At 36.6% G+C, this 23,607-nt stretch overlaps 1 long non-coding RNA gene across 1 annotated transcript in view; it reads left to right on the top strand.

Annotated features, from left to right (window-relative positions):
• LOC109447988 (uncharacterized) overlaps nt 1–22,740 on the top strand; it is a 52,165-nt gene extending 29,425 nt beyond the window's left edge. Inside the window, exons 3-6 of the long non-coding RNA XR_002137450.3 lie at nt 11,856–12,055; nt 14,724–15,004; nt 20,786–20,918; nt 21,311–22,740. This is a non-coding gene — a long non-coding RNA (uncharacterized LOC109447988). The remainder of the gene's footprint in view (nt 1–11,855; nt 12,056–14,723; nt 15,005–20,785; nt 20,919–21,310) is intronic.
• Nucleotides 22,741–23,607: the final 867 nt, after the last annotated feature.

The raw sequence follows: 23,607 nt of genomic DNA, 5'->3' as shown, positions 1-23,607 counted from the left end.
TTGTGACTAAGGGTGCACTGCATTGAGGAAATTAACTTTTTAAAGATGTTCACTAATGAATTAAGACTTTGTTTTTTGTTTTTTTTCCCCCTAGACTAGATAGATATAGTGCTTTCCTAGAATCATATAGCACTTCAAAGCAAAAAAAACAACAAACAAACAAACAAAAAAACCCACAAAACAAACAAATAAACAACCAAACAAAAAAACAAAAAGAAACATCTTTAATTCTAGTGGATTTACAGCTGGAAAAATACTGGCTTAAGAAACAAATACCATATATTTTGAAAATTGCTTTCAATTGCTAGTTCACTGTAGAAGAAGAAAACCTATCACATCACTGGTAATATATACTTTTTAGATTATAATTGTACAAACACACCAATATTAAAAGATTTCTCTGGAATTTATAGACCTCTGAAATTCATCCATGTAATTTCACAAGGAAGAAGAGAACTATTTTCCTAAGTGCCTCACATTTACCTAGTATTTCAATTAAATTCAGAGCCCTTCCTTTCTTCAGCTGAGGGTGAAAAGACTGAACTCCAGACCTCTGAACTGCCACGCCTTGCCTACATGGAGCTTTAGGATACCACAAGTAAGGACTGATGGCATGCTTATTTAGTCAAGGCCCCTCTTCTTCATCAGCATCTGTCTGAAGTGCAGTGGTGAAAGAAAAGGTGGGAAGGCATATTGTCTCAAACTCAAGAGACTCAATGAATCTCAAAATGTCTATTATTCGTTTGAGGCAGCTTGTGTAGTAGGTGGTAAATAATAAATAAGGATTTACTCATCTGGGAGACTTCTCTAAGGTCCTGTTTGTTCCCCAGCAATTTTCTTCATGATTTATTGAGGATTTTCTGTATGCCTAGCATTATGCTTGGATTTAGGAATAAAGCACTAAATGAGGTAAGACTGTTTAAATAAGCAGTCTTTAATTTTTTCCTAGTGTACTGCCTGAAGTAATTTTGAAAAACTGCATGCTCCCTTGCACATTTTTAAGTTGATATGTTATTTTAAAATCACACTGTTAAATGGTGTCATTTCTACCATTTGTGACTGGGCAACAAATCCATTCTCTGGTGTTAAAATTAAACCTGTGATAAGTTTCTTCAAAATATGGAATTTTCTCCCCTAACAACCCCATTAAATTAGCATGTATTAATATTCTAAATTCTTACCAAGTTTTGATCGAAGAAAAACATATTGAGAATTTCATCTAATGAAACAGAACTATAAAAGGGCTGCTGAAGTCTTATCATTCATCATCTTAACTGCACACAAGTTGAGTCATTTAAAGCTTCTGTTCTTTTAATGCTTGAGTTCAGAGTCATAGGATTTTTAAGTGAAAATTTTATAATTTTAGAAAGAAAGCTTAGGGAATATATGTTTCAATGTTGTATTCTCTAGGAGAGACAACTGAAACCCAGAGGCAAGGTGACTTGCCAAAATCATGTAGCTGGGTGGTAAAGTTTGGATCTTTGGTTATCGTTTGGTGACCATTCCATTATTGTGTGATCAGAATGCTACAACTTCTTTAGTAGGTTTAAGTCAAAATTAATAGGAGCAAATAATGATAGTAGCAACCACAATAATCCTGTGTTAGATAGGAATGAGATGAAGTTCCAAATATAATCATTTCTTTTTTAACGGGGGCAAATAACAACAGCAACTACAATAATAAGACTGTATTATTCACGAAAGAGACAAAGTCATCAATATAATAATTTCTTTTCCCTTTCCCTTTCATTTTTATCATTTAATTTCTTCTATTAAGAAATATCTTTGAAACATTTTATTTAAGGTTTTGAATTAGTTTTACAGTTCTATGTGGGACAAATTTACAATCTCTCCTTTTTTAATTTAATTTAATTTTTTTAACATAAGGGACTTTTTCTTTATTAGTTTTAAGTATACAAAACAGCATAATGATTAGACATTTACACCTCTCACAAAGTGATAACTCCAAGTCTAGTACCCATCTGACACCATGCATAGCTATTACAATACCATTGACTATATTCCCTATGCTGTACTTCACATCCTGTTACAATCTCTCATTTTGATTTATACATTTGACTTCAATTTCACTGAGAAAAATAGAATACATTCAATTTCATTTTGTAGAGGTAAAACATAGGAAGATTCATTTCATCACTTAGTGTCCTGGGTAATGCAGAGAGTTTGACAAATAACACAGTCTTTACAAATAATTTTAGGATGCACCTATGAGCTAATCAGTACCAGTTCAATCAAATCAGAAGAAGCTTTTAGACCTAACTATACTAGTGAAATAATTTAATTCTGTCTAGCTTAATTATTGTCAATACTATAACAGCTTTCTGGTATAGTCAAAACTCAGTTTGGAAAATAAATCAAGTTTGTAAACAACTATGAACATCCTCCAGGAATACTTTACTGAGTTACTATTCAAATTAATAGAAAAGACTTCAAACATATTTAGTAACTGTTCCTTTTTGTGATATATATTTTAATATTAAGAATGAGAACATTAACAAAAAACTAGACTGCAGAACTTTGCAGTTGGCTATTGGTATTGATATCCAAATTTGCTGCTTTTCATGCAGATGTCTTTATCAGGTACAGGCTGTGACATAAAATAAAAACTACTGGTTTTAATACTACATTTAGTATATATTTTTATGTTTTCCCAAGACAACTGAAGTTAACATTTAGGGTAAATAGTCACTGAGAATAAAACTAGATCATACATAAATTTTCAATATGAAATGGAATTTGTACTGAGTGTTCCTCACTTGAAGAAAACCTAAAAGAAAACATAATCTAATAAAAAATAATACACACACACACACACACACACACACACACACACACACAAATATATATGGTCATAATTCACACTGCAAGTTTATTTGTTTTTTGCCATGAAATAAGGATTCCCCAAATGTCAAAAAGAGAATCGATTTTGAAAATCCCTTTGAGCATAATATTTGACTAAAGTGAAAGACACCTGTTTTATCTACTTATTTAATTTAAAAAAATTAGATAAAAGTTGTTTGGGCCTTCTCAGTAGCCTGTTCTCTAGAGCTCATCTTACTTTTGTTTTCTCCCTAACTGCACACCCACACACTCCTAATCCCATTACTTTGTTTGTGGATTAGAAAAAAATTCTTACTTTTATATCAAACAAAATTCCAGGTTTATCTTTGTATTGCCAATATCCGATGAAAGTGCTCAGCTAAACACGAAAACAAAAAGACCTTCTATTCTAGGTCCCCATGCTTCAATCCCACAGAAAAATGGCAGAAGCTTGGAAGTTAGAGCTTTTTCATTAAAATCGCTTCATTCTAATGGGGGTTGGTTACCACACAAGTCCCTAAAACTGGAAAGGAGGAAGTCTAAAGATGTATTCTTCCTTGCTACAGAGAAATTTCCCCAGGGGTGGAGGGTGGGGGTGACATGGGTGTTGGGAGAATTCAGTGCACTGAAATTTACTGCGTGTGAAATTTAATGAAGCTATGTATATAAGCTATTTTAAAATAATAGTAACATTATGAGCTGAGGTATGCTTTAAAATCAGTGCTTTCATTGCATTTTCATAGTCTAACTCTCTGGTGTAGAACTATGTTACTTAAGGATAATATCAGAGGTGTGCTGACTTGCAAAAATTGATAAATTTTCAGAAAGTTTGGGAGCCAGTTGTCAAAAATCAAATTATATAATTTAAAGTTAAATTATATTCAAAGAAAGATAATGAATACTTAAAAGTCATCATTACATTTTACTGTTATTTATGCATTTGAGGTTATTTATGTCAATTATATCAATATTAGGATTGCCAGATAAAATCTAGGACTACGTAGTTAAATTTGAATTACAGATAAACAATGAATAATTTCTTAGCATACATATGTCCCAAGTAACACATGGAAATACTTATATATGTTAAATAATTATTTGTTGTTTACCTGAAATTTAAATTTAATTGGGCATTCTGGCTTTTTGTTTGCTGAATCTGGCAGATTCTGTATGGAGGAAATACTATATAATGGTGCATTATGACACATTTCTTCCTAACTTCATGTTCAGTGATTTTACATTGATAATTTGCAATCAATCACGGTGGATGTATTTACTCTACAGATATTAGCACACATAGCAAATCAGGGCTGCTACCCCTTAACCATTGTTAAATATTTACTGGTACACTACCGGATATAAATCTATTTTAATCATTTTAACAATATTGCATGATGCTGTCCAGATTCTTAGAATGAATTGACTCTTTGATTTTTGGTCACTATGATGAAAATAAATTAGTTCATACATATGTTCTTATTGTTTTCTCTATGCTCACCATTTCACGAAGAAGGCAACATCATTTGCAGGAAACTGCCAATGAACAGCTTTTCTCCTGAAATTTTGAGGGAAACTATGTTTTGCTCAACATTAGGGTTCTCCATTGATGGCTACAAAAATAAACGCATTTTAAAATATTTCCTCTACAGAAATTCAATTAGTTCTCTGTATCTGCCAGTATATTCCTTCTTTTCATATACCTATGCACCTTTCAATATGAAGAATTGTAGAAAGAGGATTAAACGGGGGATAAAAATTTAATTAATGTGAGGACATGTGTAAGAAAAGCTATGGTCTCTTTGTTCACTCATCTCTGTTGTAGCATGTATTGATACTTCTCATTACCATTAATAAGTGCTTTAGAGGGTGCAGCAAGCTAAGGACAATTGCCTACAGGTCAATTCATTGAAAATATTTTCTCTTTATTTTCCCCTTCAAATTAAATGAGTGAAATGAGAGAATGGATTAATTAATCATTTTAGTAGCTAGGCTCTGGGTAACCGAGGTCAGTGACCTTAGTGGGCTGATAAATGAATTTGATCCCAGGGAGGATTGGCAAGATTAGGTTTCTGGTTGTCTTGTTTTAATCATTTATGTGTGCCCTATTATTCACAGAGAGCGGTACAGTACTAGCATCTTCAAACTCAAGTTCATCAATATTACACAGCAGATGCAGTTGTTTCCAGGACACCTAAGTCAGAATAGAAATTTTCACTAGAAAATATAAAAACCAAGGTAATTGTCTTCTAAATATGCAACAGGCATGTGAGGCGGCCACTTAGCTCAGTTGGTTAGAGCACGGTGCTCTAAACAACAAGGTTGCCGGTTCGATCCCCTCATGGGCCACTGTGAGCTGTACCACCCATAGCTGGATTGAGGCAGTTGCTTGACTTGGAGCTGATGGGTCCTGGAAAAACACACTTAAAATAAATAAAAGTTAAAAATAAAATAAAGTAAAGTGAAACTATTCCAAAAAAAGAAAAAAGGCAAATAAATAAATAAGCAACAGGAGTGCATATTAGGATTACTGAAGCTAAAATTTTCACCTGACTCTCAGTTGCATCTTTCCATACTTTGCAACAAAATTATTATTCTCCTTCAACTCCTCCTGCTCTCCCCTTTTCTCGTCCTCCTTCTTCTTTTTTGATTTTGAAAATAATGAAACCAATACTTTGAAAGCAAGGGCTGTTGTTTTCTTTATGGAGATTTAAGTTAAATGCCTCCTAGATTGAACAAGTCTGGATTTGAGGAATGTTCATATTTTAATCATGCTCATTTTCTTCCACCAAATGATATGTTAAGTTTTGTCTCCACATACAAACTATTGTATAAACAGAAACTGAGTGAATTCTAACAAGAAGAACAACAAAAAGCCTGGTTTTTTGAAAATTGTCATTTGAATGAATGAAATAAAATAGCCAGTCGATTTTTTGTTTTTACCTGAATTGAACCACTTAAAAAAATGGGTCTAGAGATAGCTTAATGCTCAGTTTCCAGTGGTTACTGAAGAAGGAACTTTTAAGCACCCATAAGAAGTGGGCGGGTTCAAACCCAAAGAAAACAATACTGAGTTTGCTTTTGGTAATTTCAAATTCTGGTAGGTAATTATGTACCCTCGACCCAGATAACCCTTCAGTTTCCAAATTTCCTAACTAATTTTGGGGACATCACATTTCAAGGATGGGAACTGATATTCTTACTGCTTTAAAGATTAGGAAGAATAAGCACAGACTAAGACAGAAAATCTTGGCATCATTTCGCCTTCTTTTTCTACATACACACAGGCCTAAGATGAACATTAGAACTGGTCCTCAAAGGAATTATGCTTTGAGAAGTGATCTAAAAAGAGAAAGAAGATGAGAGGACAGGTTCCAAAAAAGGAATATGTGTTCAGCTGGAGAGGTATATGACATTACAGCCAAAGCAGAGACATCTATTTGAACTTCCAAAATAACACTGAGCCTGAAAGCTTGAGATTTAAAGGGACCAGGTGCCTGGACAGGCAGCACGCTGGAATGATTCTGGTCCCGATACTCTCCTTTTGACTGAGCTTACCTCTAACAGTTAAGAGCATTTTACTTTGATCTAACATTTTATACTTCGTATGACACTTTCATAGAATAATTAAAATGTATTGAGGATTGAATGTGTAGTTTTCTCATTTAATTTTCACAGTAATTGCATGACATGGATTCTATTACCCTAAATTTGCGAGCAAAGACAGTGCCTCAGACAGATGCAGTAACCTGCTTTTTAGCTCTGCTCTCATGCATAGTCTTAGTCCTTCTGACAAGCTGTAAAATAGGCACTATCATGCTTGCTGAAGAGAAGAGCAATTGATGATTAGGGAGACTGGAAAATCAGTTCAAGGTCACTCAGCTAGTAAAGAGTAAAACTGGGGCACCAACCTATGTTTCTAAATTCTTTCGAGTTGCATCCAGGGACATCTTTATGCCTAGAAAACAGAGGAAAAGCTGGTGAAAATTTAGCTGGCTGACAATAAATTTTGTATGAATATGAAGTCTTTGAATATAACTGTAAAATTTTGTATACATGGGTGCAATAAATATAATTTAATTTTAACTTTATGTAAGTACATTTAAGGTGTCACTTATAACATTCTACCCTGTCCTTCACTGCTATTGAACTCTTGGAAGGGTCTAGCACCTTGCCTGGCACATAACATGTGCTCAACACACCATAAATGTTTTATGAATAAATGAATGCACATGCCTGTATAGGAACACACAGTATATACAAGGCAAGGACAGCTTCTCCCTAAAATGCAGGAGTGGAGATTCAGACTGCACTGCACTTGGAGGAATGGAGATTCAGACTGCACTGCCCTTGCAGGAGTGGAGATTCAGACTGCACTGCCCTTGGATGAGCGTACAAAGTGAAGTGTGAGGGGGACCAATGTTTGGTTCACCTGCCTCGGCACCTTGCTTGTGAAACAGTGTGTACTGCATGAAGCAGCAAGATGGCTGATCAGTTTGCACCCAGAAATAGCAAGCCTGGTGGAAGGCAGAATCCCAGCTGCTTAGATTTTTTTCCCTTGCATTTCTCAGAAAATTAGACTTGCAGACTCTATAGAACTCAGGGGCTCCACCTCACACAAACACGGGTGATTTCACAGAGAAACAGCAGACTATACTCAACTGACAAACAAAAACCTGGGCTGAATTCCAATGGGTCACTTCACCACATATTTTTCTCCTCCGTAAGATGAAAAGTTCAAACTACATGACCTGTGCATCCCTTCCAGCCCCCAAATTGCAGTGTATCGCCTATGACATACTAGAAAAATATATATCAAGTTATCAGGCTTACTTCTGCCATGCTTTGCAAACTAGACACTTCATACAGTAATGTCCACACTTTCTTCCTCTGTTTTGGAGGAATAATGATGAAACAAAAGAGAGACATGTTCCCTAATGATATCTTGGTTAAATAGCTACTTAATATTTATTCTAATTACTTAACACACAAGCAAAATGTTTGATAACTCTTATGACCTTGGTGGGCTGATAAGTGAATTGGATTCCAGGAAGGACTGGCCAGATCAAGTCTCTGGTTGCTTAGCTTTAATCATTTATGGGTACCTGTATGCTGTGTGCGTGTGTGTGTGTGTGTGTGTGTGTGTGTGTGTGTGTGTTAAAGATAAGGAATAGATGATATTTAACTGAATAGCTATTTGTTTCGTTTCCCCCTAAACAATTGACTGTCATAAGGATATTATTTGGAAACTGTTACTCAGGTACAGAAATGGCAGCTCTGGCCTTTTAATTTCTGATAATGGTCTGGTCACTGTACATAGAAAAGGAAATAGAATTTTTCCCACTGGTTTGTGTCCTCTTGTTAAGTTTCTTTTCAATTGATTTTCTTTTGAGGGTTGTTTTTTCGTTCTTCCTTTATTTTTAGATTTGGGAGTTAGCTTTCACTGAATATAGTTGTTGATTATACATAGAATATGTTCCTTTTATTTTCTGAGTGAATAAGATGAATGTCACTAAGTGTTCATCTTGAAAAACACAGCATTGATCCTAACAAACATAAAAATTAGAGCAGATCAATTGAGGTAATGGGTAGATTATCTATTGATAAAAAATCTACCCAGAAACTCCACTTTAAGATTGGCATTTAGTAACAAGAGCATCAATTTATCTATGAGCCAATGTTCTATAATTCACTAAGTTGATTTGTGACCCACTAGTTGATAGTGACCTGCAATTTAAAAATACTACTTGAAGCTAAAATTATACTATCAAGCCCATATTTGTATCATTTACTGTAATATATATATTTGTTTGGTCTCAGAATATATGCATAGTATCAATGAACCATGTTATAATGAAGCAGCTCTACTGTGAATATTTGCTTTTTAAAATTAGCAGCAATATTGATCATTTTTCATAGTTGTCAATAGGCCAGGAGCCACTATTTTTCCCTGCAAAGACTCTACTGTTTAATATCAGTGGCTTCCTCAGGGCCCCAGTATTTCTGCTGAGAATGAGTTTAACTGATCTGATTTGGGGAAAGAGGAGCCCCCTCCTTCCATACCCCTCCCCCACAGTGGGCTTTGAGAATTGAAATGAAGTGGAGAAGAATGATGGGAGGAGAATGATGGGACTGTGAACATAAGCTCTGTTGTGACTGACTAGTTGGCTTGTGACCCTGTGCTAGCCTGGGAAGAAGAAATAGCATTGTGAGGTACCATTGCTGTTCATGCACTGAATCTCCCAGGGAAGTTCAATGAGATAGTCTCCTCCATTGCTATTTATTGTTTACACAACATAGACTCAGCTTTGGCAGAGATGGCAATGCTCATCAATACTCAGGCTCTTCTCTTCTTCCTGGACATATAGTTTGTCCACCATCCCTGGCAATTAGATGTGGTCATGTGACTGAGTTTTGTTGAAGGATGTAAGTGGAAGTGATGTGTGTCCCTTCCCGGCCTGGTGCATGTAAGCCTACCCACTACAACCTGGCCCTCTTCCCACACATGCTGCTAGGTGAACAGAGAGAATTCTTATGGCCTAGAGGAGGGAGAGTCAACCACCAACATATATGGTGCTGTGACATGAGCATAGAATTCTCCTTTATTATGGTAAGTCATTGAAATGTTGGGATTGCTAGAGCAGTTTTTCTACCCCAAAACATTAATCTCAATTAAGAGTCTCCTAAGTGGTGTGTTTGAATCCATTTTGCTTTCCTTCAATACATTTTTCGCAGTGTGGCTTCAGTTGTCTCCCCCTATGAGATAATCATGTCAACTCTGCTTCCTCCTTACTGTTCCCATCATGCCTGAAATACTAGATTGCTTCAAGGATAAACTAAAACTCCTTAATGTAGCTTACAGATTCTATATGGTTTAAGCCTGCCTACCTTTCTACCTTCAACTTTTACCATATTTACCATCTCTTGCCATCTTTTTACCTTATGCTCCCAACTTTGATTACATAGGCCTTCTCAGTTGTTCCTACTCTTTGTCCTCTCTCTGGCCACAGAACTTTTGCATATCCCATTCCTTCTGCCTGGAACAAATGTCAATAAATTATTTTCTATAAAGGTCCAGATAGTAAATATTTCAGACTTTGCAAACCCTATGGTTTCTGTCCTGACTACTTGAATCAGCCATCTTGGCTCAAAGGTAGCCATAAACAATACATAAATGAGTGGGTATAGCTGTGATCCAATCAAATTTTATGTATAAATCATGTGAAGGGCTTGATTTGGCCCATGGGCCATAATTTGCTGACCCCTGTCTCAGAATGTTCTTTCTACCCTTCTTTTCTAATGAACAGCACTATACATCTTTTATCTCTTCCCCAAGGAAGCATTCACAGATATCCTGGAATAGATTAATTCCATTGTATGTTCTCATAATGCCATGAGAACATATTGTTACACTGGAAATTTTGCATTGTCCATTAGTGATCAGAAGGACCTTGTAAGCCTCTTGCTTATTAACTGTTACTTATTTACTGTTTTGTACAAAGTTTATATGGACAGTGCAGCATCTGATTCTGATTCTCATGGTACAGCAACTTCTCAAGTCTGGCAGGTGATGTGAAAAGTTCTAGATATTTAGGCTTAGAATGCCAAAAGAAATCTATGAAACTTGCCCAGGTTGAACAGCATGTGGGCAAGGATTAAAGTAGTGAGTATGTCGACAATACATGTATATCATATTAACCAGCAGTATTCTGCATCTCGAACTGTTGCCTAGTACGTAGGGCAGTGTAAAAAAAGTAATTGATCTAGTGTCTGTGATTCAAAATAATGTATTCATACATTTGTTCAATTGACAAATATTTATTGAAATTCTATTGAGTTGCAAGGAAGTCTCCAAGGTGTATAAGACATAAAATCATTATTTCAGGTAACTTGGTGGTATTTTTTTCCATTTGAAAAGTGAAGTTAAAAATAGAGGGGAAAACACAAAAACAGAAGCAATAAAAATAATACTTTTGACACCATGAGTATAATGTTCTTATAGGTGGAGTCATTTGATTTGCAGAATACTGTCAGTTAAATATGATGTATGTGTATTGTTGACATTCCCACTACTTTTCTCCTTGCCCACATGCTGTTCAACCTGGGTAAGTTTCATAGATTTCTTTTGACATTCTAAGCCTAAATATCTAGAACTTTTCACATCACCTGCCAGACTTGAGAAGTTGCTGTACCGTGAGAATCAGAATCAGATGCTGTTCTGTCCATATAAACTTTGGTCAGAAATAGATGTGCTCACCCAGCCCTCCTGCATCCTCATGTTACCTGGCAGCTATTTTCTGGAAAGCAGGCCAGGGAAACCAATACTCTAATAGTTGATGCAGACATAAGAACCAGACTTTCCAGATGCTTCTGGGTGTTTCTGGTTATGTATGTAAGTTTATAAGTATGGGGGCTAAGTCTCTTAAGCAAGACTTGACATTATTGCCCACTCTTAGCTTAAGAGGGAAGCCATGGCTGAGTACAGTGTCAAGCACTAGTAAGCTTCATGCTCGTCTCTGATTTCAACAGGCTAGAAGTGAAAATTATTTTAAAAGTGGAGTTACTTTAAATCAAATGCCAAAAATCAGGTTACTCTCTGTCTTCTCTCAACCAGATGCATCTGGCCCATAGATTTGTTTGGTTTGGCTTTCACAGTATTTAAACAACAACAACCAAAAATTGGATTTGTTGAAGTGAGAGATTTCATATAAAAATCTGGATTTCTGGCATCTGAGCAATCTGGCAACCCTGGGTGGCATTCCCATGTGGGTGGGTGGCTGGATGCTGCCCTGCTCAGATGAGTCAATGGCTTGCCAGGATGCTGACCCTAACTGATCAACTTCACTTACTTATTTTACCTTCCTGGCCCATCTATGCCAGAAAGTTTGAATTTGCCCTTGCCAGATAGAAAGGAGGTTCAGTCACAGAAATATTTTTATGTTATAAAGAAAACAGCTTTTATTATTAAATGCTACTGTGTTATTTGGATACTTGTATATCACCTTGTATTTTTATAGGTATCTTCACCTCAAGGAACTCAAAAGACTATACAGAAGTTCAAGGGTAAAAAAGACACTGACTGCCCTTGGCCAGGTGGATTACAGCGCCCTGAAGAACTTCAGAGTCTGAGGGAATGCCTGATTGGGAGAAGTGTGCTTGAGAGGGCATTCTGCCAACACAAGGGTCTCTCAAGTGCCCTTTGATGGGTGCTGAGCAGGTGAGGCAAATGAGGATAAGCAGAGGAGTCAGTGGAAGCAGAAACATCCCCTTCAGCTTACAGTGATTTGTTCAGGGACCTGGCTACCACCAGGCACTGGGTGGGTCTAGCCCCAGAAGATCTAGCTTCAGAGATGAACGTTAGAGGATAAGTAGCAACTTACCAGATGGAGGTGGATTTTAGAGAGCAAATCAGTGGGAACAAAATGAAAGGAAACTTAGAAATATTTAAAAAAGTGTATTGGGTGGGCGGTTGGGATACTGAAATCATGAGAAACTTTTGTTTTCCTCAATTTATGTCCCCTGTAATATAGAATCATTTAGACCAGACACAGTGTTATGCCTAGAGCCCTTTCAGAGTCAGCTGCTAAAAGAATGGTCCATGGATCAGTAGCATCAGCATCTCCTGGGAGCTTGTCAGAAATGTAGAATCACAGACCCTATTCTAGACCCACTGAGTCAGATGCCCAAAAGATGCATAAATGCTTTAAAATTTGAGAAGCACAGCTTTTGAGAGTAATGAGGTTTGGGACCAGGTAATGATAGAGTCACTTTTTTCTTTAACTTCCCCACCCTTCATTTATTTAGAGACTATTTGACCATGAGATTAACTAGACATGAAACACAAAAATAATGAAAACAATGTTTGATATATCAAGGTGAGTTGCATAGAGACCCATAGTAAATAATACAATTACTATTTATTAAAAATAGAAAACTAAATCATTCTTTTTCTAAATAAATTGAGAGTTTGCTCATCATTCTTCTTTTTTATTTTTAAATCACATAGATAATAGTTACAATGAAGATCATGGAGAAATAGTCTCTTAAAAAAATGGAACCCACTCTTGCCTTTTGGACTCAAACACTATAAAAGGAATATGGATTATTGAGTTATTTATTACATTCATGAGATTACTTAAATTCCAGTTTATGACAGGAAGCTACCTAAAACTATTCTTATTGTTTTTTATTTAATGAGTAATAAAGATGATAAACTGACCACTTTGTAAGATAAAGGTATCATTATTGAATGTGTACCATGTGCCTGACTCTTTATATACTTCATCTATTCTCCACAACAGGCATCAACAAGACTTAATTTATAAATGGGGAATTGAAGGTCATAGATGTTAAATTGCTTACGTAAAGTCACACAGTCACTGCTTTCCAGTTAATATCTAAACATACACTTGAATCTGAATTCCACATTACTTTCCTTTCCCTTCAAGTACCCTGGACTGAACCTCAGATTTTTTAACTCTTCTGTGACCTGGCCAGTTTTTTTAAAAAAAGTTTTATCTTAACCATCAAAATGGAAAGTTCTTTTTCTACTTGATTTTATCTTTTCTATTTAAAGAAAACCACTGGAAAAACAAAACAAAACAAAAAACAGTGATTATACTTATAGTGACTTTTTTTCCTGATTATACAATCAGTCAGGTCCATTTGATAAAATTTGGAAAATAAAAATTTACTTTATTCATTTGGAAAATGAATTAAGTAAATAGCACTCATAATCCTATTACTCAAAGATAACCCTACCACTCAGAGATAACGATCATTGACATATTACATATGCTTCTTTTGTTAGTGAATTTATATCTATATCAATATGTAACATAAAAAATAAAATTAGACTCATACTCTTGCTGTATATACTGTCTTATAGCAAACATTTCCATATGTCACTAGGTATTGTTTCTACAAGATAATTTTCATGGTTTCATAGGCACCATTCTACGTACCTTAGAAGTATTCTCTCTCTCTCTCTCTCTCTCTCTCTCTCTCTCTCTATCTCTCACACACATACACACACACACCCTCATTTTGCATTTGAGGAAACTGAGGCCCAGAGAAGTAATATGGCATTATTTGATTTTGATCACATAGCTATTAAATGGTAAAGTTGGGATTGGAACTCCCATAATCTAGATCTAGAGCAACGCTCTTAGCCCCTCTGCTCAATAAGTCTAACTGAAACTTCAGGAGTCCTTTTAAAAATAGTGAATGGGTTCTTATTAAATTCTTCAGTATAGCACAGCCAGAGTCCATTGTTGGGGCAATGCCATGATTTTTTATTTCCCTTTATCCTGTCATTTTTAGCAGTAATTATCTTGCCATTAATTGAAACTCTGTGTATAGACATGTACCCTTGCATGTCCTACAGACTCAATAAATGGTAGTGAAGAATAATTCATCTTCCTCTCTTCCTGCCTGCCTTCCTTCTTTCCTTCCTTCCTTCCTTCCTTCCTTCCTTCCTTCCTTCCTTCCTTCCTTTCTTCCTTCCCTCTGCTAACACTTAGTTACTTGATTTTACTCACCAGGACCAAGTTAGACTAAAACACATACAACATTTTAAGAAAAAAAAGAAGAAGCCTGGTTTCATAGTTCCAGTAAAGCCTTCAGGCATCTCAAAATAATATACCTATGTTGTAGCTTCATAGAACAAAGATATTGAATGGTGAGAATTGAAAAATATCAAAGGGACTTTCAGATGGCTACTTTACAATTTAAAATACATGTTTAATGTAAAAAGCAAAATTTTACAACCTAAGCCTTCTCTTTATACATTCATAAACACCATGGAAATTTTGTAGAAAAATAAGTCTTTACTCCAAAAAAGCACTTGGAAAATTTAAAATATAAGCTGATATTTTGTTCCCCAGAGCTGACACTGAAAAAGTAAACCAGGAATGAAACTGCTGGATGACATTAAGAACAGCAATAATGTTAGCTTTCTGACATCAGCCTGCTGGAAATCGAAAGTACACACTTCCACAATTGAACTGACAATTGAAACAACTCAGTGATACCAGATTTGGTTGATTAGACCAGCCTGGCTGCTAACATTGCTTCCTAACAAGCAGGTCATAGCACAATGGAGACCAACAGACAAGATGTGAAAACCATCAGCAAGCCCTGCCATTGGGCCCCTGAAGACCTTTCCGTGAGTGCTTGTATTATCAATGAATTTGTACATAGTAGTGCCAAGCCCTATGCAATAATTACCATATATTCACTCCACTGGGACTTTTTAATTTTTTTATTTTTTTGCTAATGAGTTATTGAGAAAGAAAAGAGGAAGATGGTTAAAAGTAAAGGATTTGGAACAGTTTGAGGTTTGAATCCCAGCTCTGTCATGTACTGTTATAGACATCTCATGTCTTTCCAGTCCAGCATCCTTTTCTCCATTTTCTGAAAAATAACACATTCTTTTTCCATTAGGGAACACCTCTTCCCCTAGTTTGGTCGAATAATAAGATCCTTGCCTCTCCCTGAAAAATATTAAAGCATGTGACCCAAACTGGTCCAATTAGAGTCAACTTCCCAAAAACTCAAATTTTGAGCCTTACCAACAGGAAGTGACCAGAGATGATCATCTATAGTGTTTTCCTGAAGAAACTGGTCCATTAATTCCTGTTATCTAGGTGATGGGAATTTTTGTATATCTCATTCTTCCAATGATCTACTATAGTGGTTTACTCTTGGTTCTAGGAGCTACTCCCTTTCAATATGTTTCATTTTTTACTTGAGTTAACCAGAATATGTTTTTATTTTTTGTAACCAAAGAACTTGAATAGTTTAAACAAATTAAGTGCATCAAAACTCTAACCTTCATGGACTTCAGCAAATGTAAAATATCTGGTTCACCCTAACAGCTTTATAATAACAACTTCAAATTACTTGCCAGTTAAAAAAATATTATTTTGGTAACTGTGAAATATTGTTTAATCTTCCTAAGAAGTTATAGTGTATGTAAAGTTTTGAACATAATACCTACTTCCCAGACTTGTGAGAATTAAATGAGAATAAGTCTGGAAGATGTCTCGTACTGTACCCCCTAGAAAAAGTGATCTATAGCTATTGACCTTTCTCATTACAGTGTCTGTAAGCTTGAACATCTTAGTCTAAGGCAAGTTCAAACATTAAATGAGTTATGCTAATAGTTTGTCATATAGTAACTTCTCTGAGTTTTTGACAATGCAGAAATGAGTGCTGGATAGTTATATTTATACTGGAAAACTTAGACTAGAAAATGTTTCATTTGAATATTGTAATGGAACATTGATCAAATTGGTATTCAGTTAAAAAACAATAGATCTGATCCACCAAAAAAAAAAAAAAAAAAAAAAGGATCTAGTTTCTACAAGAGCATTTAAGCAAGTGTTCCACTACGCAAGTGTGTAGTTTTTTTCAAACAGCTAGTAAATTGTTTGGATATAAGTACTTATTAAGTTATTTGGACCTTAACTCCTTAATAAACAGAATTGTTAGGTGTCTCCCTGGGCCTAGGAGCACCAGGACGAAATTACTGAGACACCAAGGGCGCCACAAACTGAGAAATCTCGGCAAGCTCTGAGCTCTGTCCTGCGCAATAAGCAATAGAACTTTAGGCATGAATTTATGGTATTACCTTCTAAATAATGCAGTGGCATAGTGGGGAGGCATTTTCAGGTATATGTCAACCACATGAAGAACAAATTTAGTCTTTTCTGTGTATTTATTTTAACATACACGGATGCTAACATGGGCACATAATAGAGCTACTTAAGCTTGCTCTTAAGTTTTTGTGGAATATAGATGTGCAGAGAATTAAAACAAAATCTGAGATGTCCTCAGCCATTTGTTCTAATTGACTCATATACCTGAATGTTCAGAGGTTTGTACAGCATTAGTCTTACTCTAGTATGCATTTGGCCTGGCTTGGCCTGGGGATGACCTCACTGTAATGACCTTATTGTAATTCAATATAATTTCTATTGAAAAATATATTTTTTAATTTCAAACAGCCTGAAGCAAACAAACTTTTGGAATACAACGTGTTCATAAAGAGAGGTTGTCCTACAGTATAAAGGGTCATGAACCCCTGGATTCCACTAAAAAAATTTCTTTCAGGGGGAAACAGATATTCAACATCTGTTGGATAGCACATGAACTATTAGCTCAAGGTAGCTCACAGTCTCAAAATGAGATCACATTACATTTCTTTGATGACATCATATCGTTTTGAAGCTGGTTTTTTGCTAATTGCTGTGATCAAAACTAAGTCCCTCATGAAAGTCAAAGTGGAACAGGAAATGAGGGTGGTGTTGTATAGTCTGATTTCAGAAACTGCATAGGGCCCAACAGGTACACATACCCTATTGGTAAGTAATTGTGACTGTTTTAGAATAAAATAGCTATTATTTCTTCTCTCAAATTACACATTTTTTTCAAACGGCTAGTAAATTGTTTGGATATAAGTACTTATTAAGTTATTTGGACCTTAACTCCTTAATAAACAGAATTGTTAGGTGTCTCCCTGGGCCTAGGAGCACCAGGACGAAATTACTGAGACACCAAGGGCGCCACAAACTGAGAAATCTTGGCAAGCTCTGAGCTCTGTCCTGGGCAATAAGCAATAGAACTTTAGGGGATTAAAAAACAAAAAAAAAACCAAAAGATCAGCTTTATTACTGGTAAACCTAGAAAATATGGTTCCACAGCAGGTGGATTTGCTAATTCTTCAGCCCTGAGTTAAACAGATTTGCCTGCTTAGTCACGGGATGCAGCTTTGTACTCCTGGTCTCCCCCAGGAGCAGGCCCCTTGCATAAGACAGAGAACAGACTAGGACATGTACAGTTTGTAGAGAGGTTGGCTCATAAAAACAGGCAAGAGAAAAAGAGTCTGAAGTGGGAAAGCTCAGTTTTTTCAGATAAATCACTCATTCCCCTGCTTAGGGAGGACCGGATGTGGGAAGAAGGTCCGGGGTATCCCTGACGAAAGTCTCTCCATATGGAAACCTTAATCAAGGGAAATGGAAGTCCCTCCTGTACATGGGTAGGGGAAGAGGATTTGGTTATAAAATGGGTGAGAAGGAGTCTGGACATATAAATGCAACACGTCTTCCTTATAAGAAACAAATAAAGCTAGTTGTAGTTTAACAGATACATATTAATTTCTTTGCTAGTGATGCTGCAACTATTTTTGCAGTTTGGTTATCAGATCACATTAGTTCTTATGTGAATTATCTTTTCATGATAAGTGTATTTTAAAAAGGCCATTAAAAATGTGCACTGTGGGAAAGGAATATTTGTCATGAAGCTGGGCAGGGAATGGAATAGAGACGAGCTACAGGTGAGGATGGGGAAAACAATCAGCTCCTGTCATTTTCACCCACGATGAAAGCTTTTCTCTGTTAAGTTTAATGTATTCTTGAGAGAGTCTGAGTTTTCTTTTACAAATACCTCCACGCCTTTAGTCTGCTCTCTTCTTGGTGACCCAGAACCAAAGATGAGTTTCCACATCTGCTTTGCTTTGACTGTACTGAGGAGGTGGGCCTACTAAGAAAATCCCACAACCAGCAGAACTGGAAGTACTGCACATTCGTGATTACAACCTCAGCTGCGCCCTCAGCACTGCCTTGCAAACTTGCTCAGCTTCTCTAGGAAGCTTGCTCTCATTCTCTGCAACTTCATGCCTTTTCCATTCTCCTCTAAAGAACTACATACACTCCCACACGCCGAGCACCCACTCTCAGCAATGAATCATGTATTATGCTGTGGAGAGAAAGCTGAACACATCAGTCAAGAAGCACCTTACCTCCCCTCCACCATATCCACAAACTGCCTGCATTTGTACCTGCCTTCTCCTTTCTCCCTGAAAAAAAATGAGCAAGCAGCTCTCCTTCTGCCAAAAGTTGATCACAGATACCTTGAATGTCATCCCTCCCTTCCTTCCTTACTCCCTTCCTTCTTTCCTTTCCTCTCTCCCTCATTTCCTCCCTCCCATCTTCCCACTTTTGTTCCTTCTCAGTATGACACTCCAACAGAAGCTTCTTAATTGCACACATCTGTACTCCAGCATATACACTACTGCACCATCCTCCAAACCCTCCCCTGGTCCAACCTGACTCTCTCCTGCACCCTGTCTTGCCATTTCCACCAGAAGAAACTTCTCACAAGGGCGTTCTCTTCACAGTTCCATTACCCTATTAGGCTGAAGGTATGTATTAGGGGTAGAGAGAACGCTCCCTAGTGTGTTCAGAGGTCTGGAGAAATGGCCCCTAGGCTGATATGCAGTATGGATTGTATTGGATATCTTTGGGCAGAGGCCCAGGAATCTCCATATTTATCAAGTGCCCAGGTCACTACTACCATTTCTATGGTAAAGACAGAAAGTTCTTCCTCTAATTGTCTGTAAGCAACTTTGAAGTGATGAAACCTTGGTGGTCATCAAGGGTTGGGGAGAGGAATGCGGTGAAGGGATAGGGCATAACTGCTCAATGTATACAGGGTTTTCTTTGGGGGTGATGAAAATGTTTTGGAACTTAATAGAGGTGGTATTGGATAACATTGTCAATCTATGAATTGCCACTGATCTGTACACAATGCAATGGCCTAAGTTTATATCATGTGAATTTCACCTCAATTTTTAAAATCTACTGAAGAAAAAAAACAAAAACCTTTGTCATCTCTAGCAGAAAATGCTTGAAAACATTTTTGATGGGCTGCTCATCAGGGAATAAAATTATAATTAGAGGGAGAGGTTGTTTCTTATATAGATGAATAGTCTAGAAGTTTTCTTGATAAATAAAATGTTGGATCATGAGGATTCAGTAATATAAACTTTATTTGCATCTAAATTGTCCTAGAGTCTATTATTTGTCCTCATTGGGCCCCTAGGAAGGAAGACAAAGTAATTGTTTTGCGATATATGAAAAATATATTTTATTATATCCTTTAACCAATTTGCAAACTGTTGTTTGCACATGAGACAATAAGTATTGAAAATTCTATGTAGGTAAATTAAATAAAACATAGATAGAAAAAAGACTGTAATTATTCAGCAATTTCCAGACGTTTTCTGCTTCAGTTTCATGCCACCTCATTTCAAGATGGAGGAGACCTATGCACTGGGGACTAGTTTGCATTAATAACATGCTGTGCCTTAATGGACCCTCTTCAAAAGCCAAGACTGTGAGTGGGATCAATAGTGCATATTCTTTACTAAGGCTTTTTAATGCATTTAACCACATTTGGGTATTAGTCTTAATAAGCTTTCTGAGCTTTCACTATCATTGCTCCTTAGAGTATTATTAAGAAATACAGAATTGCACATTGTATTCCCATTAAATAAGCAAAGTTATATTAGAACTCATTAGGAAAACTATATAAGAAAAAGAAAGTCATGCTTTCTTTTGGAGAAATCCTAATATGATCTTCCCAGGATATGAAAAATACCCTTCATTCCTGGAGCATCTTCTCCAAAGCAATGTCTGAATATATTTTCCCAATCCAAATTACTCCATTTGCTTCTCTGCATGACGGTGAGAGAAACCCTCCTGCCTGTATGGACTTGATTTTCCTGGAATGGGAGGCCTCCCCAAGGCTGGCAGGGAGACCTACCTGCAAGGCTGGCCAGTGGATTGTTACAGGTTTAGTCTCTTTCACTTGATGTTTCCTGTTGCAGTTGCCTTTGATTGTCCACCATGCACTGGGCACTTTACGTCATTGCTCAGAACTAGCAACCCTGACTTCACCAACAAGAAAAAGGACCATTCAGTCAGAAAGTGGGAGTTAGGTTTCAAACCTGGGTCGGTAAAATGATTAAATCCGTTATTCTCTCTGAGGCACAGACCCCTCTCTGCTGGGAATTAGCAAAAGGTGAAATCCTTTTTCTGCTGCAGGCAGACAGCAGTAAGAGTAGCTTGGCAGCTGACTTCCTGTTTCCTGAATGGTTGGGTAGGTCTATGCTCCGTGATCACTGAGGACCTGAGAGATGGAAGACTTTGTGATGGCCTCCTTCCTTGGAAAGGTGCTTGAAGTTGAAAAGAGGATTTGAGTCTTTAAGTTGGCTCCCTGACACCTTCTGGGAAAGGGTAAATATTGCAGTTTTTCATTTAGAGAAATACCAGGGCAGAAGTATTTAAGAAATGGCTCCCATAGTTAGGGAGGTGGGAGGGGAGTGGCAGGAAGCCGAATATAAATTGACTTCTCAGATTTCTTACTCTAATTGCTATGCTATATTTTCACTATATGGTTAAACATTAAAATGTCTCTGAAGCTTTTGGCAAGAAGTTTTAAAACATCAAAACTCAATTCTCTGCCAATTAACAGCCGTTTAATTTAGGAGTACCTAATTGAGTTTTCTGATTTTAAGGTACTTACGGACTAGAAACTCATACGCCATAGTTCAGCCCAAAGCAAAATTTTTATGGGCAAGTTGTAATCTTTCTAATAGACCTTGAACTGCAGTAACTTTTCCTTGCAGGTATAACTATAATGAGCCTCGATCCCTTGCTTGAGTGTATTCTACACCTGGACTCAAATCCATAATGAATCATCAGCTGGTGTCCACGTTACCCTCTCAGGAGGACAGCTGGGCGAAAAGGTCAGGGAAAATTGTTCTTCGTTTAAAGTGGTTCCAGCAAAAATATCTCATTTAAAATCTGCTGGAGTTGGGCTTTTTTTTTTTTATATCAGTGCCTGCACGCTGCTGAGCGGACCAGGAGAGAAGCAAACCTTTGTTAATATAATGGGATCTAAGGATCTAAGAAATCTCAGAAAGCAGAGACAATATATTACATTCGAAATATTAGATTTTGTGTTGGACGTCATGGGCATGTTTCTGAACTGGTGTGACTTGATATGTAGCCATGGGACACTTTATATCAAGCTGGGAGATGATGAGTCACATTCAAGTTCAAGGTACACGTATTTTTATGACTAAGCTTCGTCCAAATGTTTCTACAAGAAAGGAACTGCTTCTTATAGTCATACAAGCAGGATTTAAGGTTCCAAAGATGGAAACACTTAAAATGTTTACTACAAAACAGCGTGTTTCAACCTTCCTCGTTTTACTGTGGTGACTGGAGAGATAAAACTATTACATTTAAATGGAGCTCCTGACAGTGTCTTACAGGGAGTCAAGGCTATATACATGTTTGTTGAATACATGCATGAATATATGAATGAATAATAAAGTATGACAGAACAAACCAAGTTCCTTCTGTGTCACCCTGGCTTTTAAGAGGTTTTTTTTTTTTTTTTTCAATTCTTCAATTACAGTTGACATACAATATTATATTAGTTTCAGGTGTACAGCATAGTGATTAGACATTTATATAACTTACAAAGCGATCTCCCCAATAAATCTAGTACCCACCTGACACCATACATTCTTGTAGTTATTATAATATCATTGACTATGCTGTACTTTACATCCCTGTGACTGTTTTTATAACTGGCAATTTGTACATCTTATTCCCTTCCCAAAAGGGGTTTTTGAGTCCATAAGCAGTCTCAAAGTGAATATGACTGTGCTATGGAAATAAACCTTGGGCAAAATAAGTTTTCTCTCCTGCACAGAAAGAACTCCTGCACAGAAAATTAGTGTGGGTGTCCTCAGAATTTTGTTGGCAGAATCATAAAGGCATTCTGAGAGTAGAGACTCAGCCTGTAGTAGAACATGTGTGGGTAGATCTCCCCACTTCCAGGTATGACCCTATGAGTGGAAAGGAGAAGCCCCCTACATGAAGGAGTATTTCCATATACAGATGCAGCCAAATACCAGAAATCCTTTGAAAATGATTTCCTATGGACTGAAGAAGGTATTGTAGAAGCTCTGGGTTTCCTATACAATTGAGCCACTGTGAAGAGATTCGTAGCTGCCTCAAAAGACACTGAGTCCCTCAAACTGAATGTGTGGGTGTAATAGAAACCAAACCCTGGGCTTTGAAATCAGAATTTTTGGGTTTAAATAAAAACACAATTACTAACTATGATTCTTACTTGACCTGTTTTGAGACTCAATTTCTTTATGTGTAAAACGAAGGTAATAAAACCTACTCCATAGAATGGTGAAATAAGATATATATATATATATATATATATATATATATATATATATATATATATATATATATATATATATAGACTAGCATAAAACCATTCTCTTAGCAGTGCTTGATAAATGGTAACTGTTAATATTACTGAACAGATACACATCCTACCTTGAAATGTTCATTAACTGCCCCTATCTCTTTAGACAGTCACATAATGTTTATCCAGCGTCTACTATAAGCCAGAACTATGCTAGGTATCACACATAGTGTTGACTAAATAAATGTGGCCCTCTGTTCTCAAGGAGTTTACAGTCTAGGAGGGAAGATGGACATGAAACCAATAATCCTTAGGTAGAAAAATCAGAAAATGTGAAATGGCCACTGATGATCCAATAATCCAGGCTTTATTATTTTGAACGATTTTAACCTTTTCCTTTCTTCGTCCTCTTCCCATGGACTGTAGGGAATTTCACAAGAAATGTAGTACTATCCATTTCTCTAGTTTTAATAATTTTTAATGTGATAGCCTTCAAGAAAACTTAAAATGGGCAATTCAATATATTAATCAGGATTCCTATGGAAAAGAGTAAAATTTTTTCTGACTACCATAAGTAGAATGGTATTTACTAAGGACTATTGATAATTTCCAAACTGCTAGGAGATGAGAGGAGGAGATCTAGGATTTGTTACCAGGAATGAGCCTCAAGCCCACTGTAGAATCAGG

This window comes from Rhinolophus sinicus, chromosome 2 (assembly GCF_057876585.1).
Source record: "Rhinolophus sinicus isolate RSI-liver-muscle chromosome 2, RSI-T2T, whole genome shotgun sequence".
In the NCBI taxonomy this organism is placed as follows: domain Eukaryota; kingdom Metazoa; phylum Chordata; class Mammalia; order Chiroptera; family Rhinolophidae; genus Rhinolophus; species Rhinolophus sinicus.
This window is presented reverse-complemented; position numbering and strand designations above follow the sequence as displayed.